The 7,390-nt window shown below is 44.6% G+C and overlaps 1 long non-coding RNA gene across 2 annotated transcripts; it reads right to left on the reverse strand.

Annotated features, from left to right (window-relative positions):
• Positions 1-1,103: 1,103 nt before the first annotated feature.
• LOC114092354 (uncharacterized) lies at positions 1,104-6,238 on the reverse strand. Of its 2 annotated transcripts, none has more exons than XR_003582687.2 (2): positions 6,098-6,238; positions 1,104-1,348 (listed from the first exon to the last, which is right to left on the reverse strand). It is a non-coding gene; the product is annotated as an uncharacterized lncRNA (long non-coding RNA). The 2 variants fall into 2 exon arrangements; XR_003582688.2 differs by having other exon boundaries at positions 1,104-1,449.
• Positions 6,239-7,390: the final 1,152 nt, after the last annotated feature.

Here is a 7,390-nt window from a genome sequence, read left to right on the forward strand (position 1 = left end):
ATTTTTTCCTCCTCCTCCTCCTCCTCCTCCTCCTCCTCCTCCTCCTCCTTCTTTTGGTACCAGAGAGTTTTTCTGGGTACTTTACCACTAAATTATATCCGCCCCTCCCACTTTTTTTTATTTTTGTGACAGGGTCTTGCTAAATTGCTTAGGGCCTCACTAAGTTGCTGAGGTTGGCCTTGAACTTGCCATCGTCCTGACTCAGGCTCCCGTTGCTGGGATTACAGCCATGTATCACCATGCCCAGCATCAATTCCTTTCTTTAAATGTAGGAGGAGCTGGGGGAGAATCCTATGAAAGGGGAAGAATCCATGGTCAGCTCATGGGTCGCAGTGGTTTCTGAGAGTCATTCATTCAGTTGTTTTTCGTTCCCTTGTCTGTCTGTTTGCTCAACACACACTCACGGAGCCACTATTACCAACTAAGCAGAAAAAGTGTCAGGGATAGAGAGACTGGTGAGCAAAAGAGACAGGCTTGCTGTTTTCTTGGCACTTGTAGCCTAGAGGAGGAGACAGACTAATATGACACAAATAAATTATGTAATTGTGAATAGTGGCAAGTACTAGGAAGGGGAAACACAGGGTGCTATGAAAACAAATAGCAGGAGTGGTGAAGGGTCAGAAAACTTTCCATGAGCCCTAAAGGATTAGCCAGATGGAGGGAGGAGCTTGGGGGAAACAATTCAAGCAGGAAATAATAGCATGAGTGAAGAGAAAGGCAGGTGAAAATCCAAATCTGAGAGAATTGAAACCATCAGTGAAGAGCTAGTGAACAAAACGAAACAAGGAGAAGGCAAAAGAAAATAAAACCAAAACACAATAGGGCAGAAATTTGCTCCTAAAGCTGCCTTGGTGGCCGGAGAGCACCTGCAGGGTCTCTTCATCCATTCTGGCTTCTGCCTGGCCCTCATTGAGGGCCATGGGCATTTTGGAGAAGCAGGAGGTGAGGTCCTTCACTTTGCCTTCCCAAGATGGTACCCTAAGTCAGACGGAAGTAATGAATCCTTCATAATATTAATGTGGTTATCAAGTGGTAGAGGTGGCCAAGTGGGAGGTAGGGATAAAACGAAAATGACTGAGTACTTGTGATGTAACAGGCAGTGCTGAGGTACTTGTGTTCCTTATTTTATTTAACATTCCAATAGTTCTGCATGGTGGATAGTATGCATCTTATGTTCTAGAGAGGAACTGCAGACTCTGGAAGGTGAGTAACCTGCCCAAAGAGTGAAAGATGGAGATGAGCCTGCTCAAGTTGGGTTGGCTTCCATGTCCTGGGGTTTCCACACTCTTTTTCTGCGTGGCTTCCTTAGAGGGGCCACAGAGCCCATCTGGTCCAGGCCTCTTATTTTCTAGAGGAGGAGACGGAGGATCACTCGCACATAAGGCCTAGGAGCTAGTAGCAAATGAAGGCTACACGTCTGGTTCCCCATTGCGAATCCACACACCTTTCCTATTTGTTTCAATACACATAATTTTAAAAAAAAAAGTCACACTTTCAATTTGTCTGGATGCCAGAAATAAACAGACTCATCATTTTTTTCTTAGTTTCAGCCCTTTTCCCGCCCCCACAAAAATTCAGTGTTGAAACATGTAGTGAAAATGTCCTATTAAAAAACAAAACCCTACTAAATGACACATTTTGTAACAAAGCAATCACATTTGACTGCATTTTTTCATTTGGACTTTTGTATTTTGAGCTCTTATAAAGCAGGCATGCTTTAATGGAAAAACTATCTTGTGCCTTTTCCATAATAGACTACATTCATCTAATAAAATTCAAAGTATATGTAATTGGTTGGTTTCTCTAATAGAATCTCATATCCAGAATCATATCTTGGTCCAAACCTTGAATCAGTGAAACAATACTGAGGAATAGGAAGATAGAAAATGGGCAACCATTGTTTCATCACAGGTGAATTCCACATCTGTGATCACAGAGTTGCTTCTAATTAGTTTCAGCTTTAAACATGACATTCTGGCCCCCAGTTCTGCATCTAGGAGATAAAAAAATGGTACCTGGTGGTCTGTATGATTCCCTTCCAGCTTTGAAGTTCAAAGAGACAACAGGACCTGGAGGTATATTTACAACTAACTCACCTTCTCGCCCTTGGTCAATAACCCCAGCAGCTGTTCTTACCTGCTGGGTCCCTTAATTTTAATCCTAGCCTTTCCTACCGGATTTTAGAAAAACTGAAGGGGACATCTGAGATTCTCAATTCCTGAGCCTGAGCGCCCCCTAGGCACCCAGAGGTAAACTGTGACAGCCTTGGAAGAAATCAGGATTCTGGGAAGTAGATATCTAAGGTCAGCACCAAATCCTTGAACTTCCCTGTTTGTCCGATGATGCAAGCACTGTGGGACTTTCCTGATTTGGGCAGGGAGGGCGGGAGGTTGGAAGGACGAGAGGGAGTAGGAGGCAAGCACTGTGGTCAGACAGGCCCCACAGAGCTCTGCTAGACTATCCTTATAATGACAGGGTTAGAATGGAAGCAAGTAAACTGGAGACCCATCAGAGCTGCCCAGTGCAAATGACCCATGGCCACACAATGAGTGCGTGGAAGAGACATTTTCTGTTAGAACAGAGAATAATCCCAAAGTAATAGACAACCATCATTGTGTTGCTTGCATTTCCCTCCTGTCCCAATAAACACCATGTGAGTCTTTCCAGAGGGACTTTGTCTTTGTGTGCCATTTTGCTGCTTTTTCCACTCCTTTTGCTATTTCGCATGCATACCTCCTGTACTCGTAGTCCACATAACAAAGTTTTTGGTGACATGGCTCTATTATAGAAGTAGAGCACCAAAATAGAGTACTTCTCTTTATTTTGAGAAGTAGAGCATATGTGTGTCCATGCGTATGTATGTGAGTCATGTGTGTACTGTGTATGGTCTGTGTCATTGTGTGATTGGGTGTGTTTCTGTATGGTGTATGTGGCTTGTGTGCAGTGTGCATCTTTGTGTCTCTGTGGTATATATACATGGAGTGTATGTATTCTGTGTGTGCAGTAGGTATGTTCTTCTCTCTGTGTATGTGTGATATATGTGAGTGTCTCTGTGTGGCGTGTATATATGTGTATGCATTTTTGGTGCATATAGATGTCTCTGTGTTTTCTGGGCAGTGTGAGTGTGGGTGTTATGCATTTGTGTGTTCACTCCCGTGTGCTGACTCCAGCTCCTTGAGTCTAGACTCTGGGCTCCTCTCTCAGGCCTCAGCATCTATGACCAAACACAAGGCCTTCCGAGAAGTATGCTTTAAGAGAGTGAGGAGGGCCCTTTGCGTGGTGGGCCTTTGAGATCCTGCAAAGTCACGCTGCACCTGGGGGTGTGCCATGTGACGGCGTCTGCCGAGGACCGTTCTTATCAGAAGGGTCAGGACGCCTAAGAGCCATTATCACAGGCTCCAGAGCTTAGCTTCGTGAACTATGTGTTTTTTCTCTAAGATATTTTCATTTTCTCCTAAAAGAAAAAGAAAGAGGAAAGGGACAAGAAAAAAAAAATCTCTTGGGTGAACCTGTTGTTGATTCTCCTTGGGCCACCCTCACCCACATTGCAGAAGCAGGAAGAGATGGTACAGGCTCAAATCCACACCAGAGGTGGCCTTTCCCCTCAATTCAGGCCCAGTTCCTGGCTTGATGTGAACTTACGGCTCTGCCTCACCCACACTGGGTACATCTCCTCCATGCCCCTCATAGTGGACCTTTGACCTCCGTGTTCCTCAGAGTGGGCCTTTGACTTCCCGGTTTGGGTCCTACTCAGAAGGTGAAGACACTGTCTTCACTGCCTTCTATGGTAGTTTTCTGTTTACTCCACCATGAGTCAACTCTTTTAGCATTCACTAAATAAGGGTGGCCACATACTGGGCCAGATGGAGGAGGTAGACAATAGGGTTAAGAATGTGGCTCAGAATAAGACAAGGAGGTTCACCACTAAGTTCTCTGCTTACTCTGCACCCAGTTCAGACAAAGTAACCTCCCTAAGGCTCTGCTTCCTCCTTTGTGAAATAAGAACTGACCGCCCTGGGTTGCTGAGCGGCTGACCCAGTGCAGAGTACTTAGCAAGGACGTGACATTCTGCTCAGCATGTGGATTGGCCAACCTTCACTCTAGACTCTCTGAGTGGAGCACCATGGTTCTCAGACTTTTTGGCAGTGAACATTCTAGAAGCAAATTATCTTCCACCAAGGAGCCCCACAAACACAAGATGAGCAAGTCCTCCCTTTTGCAGCTATTTTTGCTGGGAAGCAAGATCATGGACACAGGTGGGTCCCTGACTCCTGCCCCTAGGGTGCCTGCCTCAGCTTTGAGAGGCTGGGTTGCTGCAGATGCAGCAGGAGCCTCTCCAGAGGTCCCTGGAGTGGGGTCTCCCCTGTGGGTCATTTCTATATCGTTCTGGGAGTCCTGGCCCAGAACCTGTTCCTTGGACCTTTCCAAATAATTTTGCAGGCACCTTATTTCTTGATTAAACTCCTTCCTACTTAATATAAATAAAGCAATTTCTGTTCCCTAATTGAACCCCAATGAATACAACTAGTGTCACTTGTATATGGAAGACCAAAATTGAAATCATAATAGCTATCGTGCTTCGGTTATACCAAAAGTTCAGATTTTTACAGATGGTATCTAACTTCATTTACCCAGAAAATCATGCAACTGTTAAGGGGCCTAATCCTGGTGTGCACCTAGGTCTTTCTGCCTAATTAGGCTGGATACCTAATTACAGTCTACTGTTCTTTCTCTAGAGGAGTTCACAGTTCACAGGGATATATTCAGGTCAATAAATGGCCACAGCCCACGTGGGAAGCTGAAAAGAGCTGTGGCCCAGGGCTCTTGGAGCCAGGAGAGAAATTCCTACCTGAGCTCAGGACTTGGAAGTTCAGCATGGTATCTGCTTTCCAGTTGGCATGGGATCACAATCTTTAGACTCTATGGGGTCACGATCTCTGGACTCCTTACCATGTTGGGGGCTTCTACCTCAAAGCTCTGTTGGCCTGTTTCTCAAGTAAGGGTGAATTAGGAGCCCCAAATCTGCACGTTTGCAAAGGTGCCCATCCATCCTTGTGTTGGATGAATCATTGCAGGTCCTGGAACATTAAGATCTTCTTGTGGGACTCAGGTATATTTTGCCACTGAGTTACATCCTCAGCACTTTTATTTTATTTTATTTTTTTTTAATTTTAAGGCAGGTTCTCAATGACCTTGATCTTGGTGATCCTCCTGCCCCAGCCTCCCAAGTAGCTGGCGTTACAGGTGTGTTCCACTGTGCCTGGCTGACATCTTTTTGCCTTTTCTGTGCCTTCTTAATGCCTGAGTGAGGAGTTGGCCCTGTTCTCGCCAGCTGGACATGCAGCACAAACCCAACCTGTGGTGTCAGAATTGGTGGAAGCAAGGTCCTGCTGAGAGGGTGTGGCCAGACGTAGGGACCTGGACTTCTGATTTCCTGACTCTTCCCTTCTTTCCAGGTTTCATTGCCACCCACCAATTTTCATGTTAGGAAACATATAGAGTTTTATAATCTGGACCATCGGGAGCTTAACATTCGAGCACATTTTGAATGCCTAGGCCCTGCACAAAAGGCTCCTCTCCCTCTACATTCATCTCCATGCTCACACCCTCAGCAGTGCCCTGGGCAAGGAGTCAGGAAATTGCAGTAGATTCTGCTGCTAAAACAGCGGTTAGATGATGTCAAAGAGAACACCAAAAACATGTACCTCAAAATGCCCCAGGTCACATATGACCAAAAATACTGCATTACTTTACAGAGTACATGAGAAAAGGATAAGGACATAGAATTGTTCAGTTTCCAGAAGGTGAGTTGACGGGAGGAATTGCAGTGGAGAAGATGAAGCATTCTTAAACTAATGACACTAAAAATGACATACATATAGTACTTGTAATTCTAAAAACACTCATCTGTGTAATTCTACATAATTCTCAAAGTAACAGGCTAATGAGGAAGGCAGAGAGCACATTATAATAGCTTTAAAGACAACAGACCTGAAGTTTGGGGTCAAGGTCTTCTGATCTCAAATCTAGCTCCCCAGTGGCAACCAAAACAAATATAGTAACATGAATTTAAAAACAAATCTATAGCCCAAGTTACCTGATTTTGATCTCTACTTGCTTAAGCAGGAGCTCAGCCTCCTTAACTCTTCAGATTAGTTCTGGGAGTCCCTAGGAGATATTTCACAAGTGCTCAGGAGCAAGGCCACTCACAGAAGTTTTCTTGCTGGTGGCTGTCCTGATTCTGCTGGCCCCTGGGAATATCACGTCACCCTGGGCCATGACTCAGGACTCAGCAACACTGCCAATCACTCCTGGAGCAGGCTTTTTTTCTGACACTCCACCAGGCCAGCAGTTTCTTGGTAGCAGTTTCAAGTCCACAGGCCGTAGAGGACATGTGGTGGTCTAGGACAGGGTAAGGGATGGTTGCTCCCTCTTCATGAAATCACGCTTGGCTAGAGGCTTCCAAGGCAGTGTTATTATGACTCTGGTGTGCCAGAGGGTGACACCTAGTCAGTTTTCATGCACTGAGGAGGGTGGGTTTGGGACAGATGAGTATAACAGCCAGGACCTCTCCTCAGATCCATTCAGTATCTCCACTGCAGAACTTCATGGCTAGCCTCTCGGTCTGCGAGTCTCCCAGTCAATTCGAACCAGGAACCAAATAGAATCAAAGTACATTTTTCAATAGATACCCTTTAAAGCTGTCTTTAAAATTTAAATTTTGTTTTGAGGTAATTGCAGATTCATGTGCAGTAGTAAGAAATAATATAAAGAGATTGTGTGAGCCCACTTACCCATTTTCTTCAGTGGAAGATTCTTGCAAAACTATGCTATGCTATGATATATCTACCAGGACACTGATAATGACCCAGTCAAGATACAGACTGTTTCCATCACCATGAGAACCCCTCATTTTGCTCTTTAATGTCCCTCTTCCAGCCCCTAATCCAGGGCAACCACTAATCTAATTTTCTGTTTCTAGAATTTTGCCATTTCAAGAAAATGACACCCACAGAATCAAGTATATGACTTTTTGAACTGATTGTCTTCACTCTACCTAATTTCTTAACTTTCTGAAGATTCATTGAAGTTGTTTCCTTTACTGCTGAATAGTATTCCACGGTATGGAAGTATTACAGTCTGTTTAACCACTCACTTGCTGGAGGGCATCTGGGTTGTTTCCAGTTTTTGACTATTGTGAATAATCTTTTATTTTACAGGCTTCCGTGTGAACAGATGCTTTCATTTCTCCAGGACAAAGGCCCAGGAGTGCGATTACTGGTCTCATGTTTACTTTTACAAAATTTGCTAAGTTATCTTCAAGACTGTCTGTACCATCAAGCCTTCTCATTAGGCACGTTTGAGTGATCCAGATTTTCCACATCTTTGC

Source organism: Marmota flaviventris, chromosome 12 (genome assembly GCF_047511675.1).
Source record: "Marmota flaviventris isolate mMarFla1 chromosome 12, mMarFla1.hap1, whole genome shotgun sequence".
Taxonomy (NCBI): Eukaryota; Metazoa; Chordata; class Mammalia; order Rodentia; family Sciuridae; genus Marmota; species Marmota flaviventris.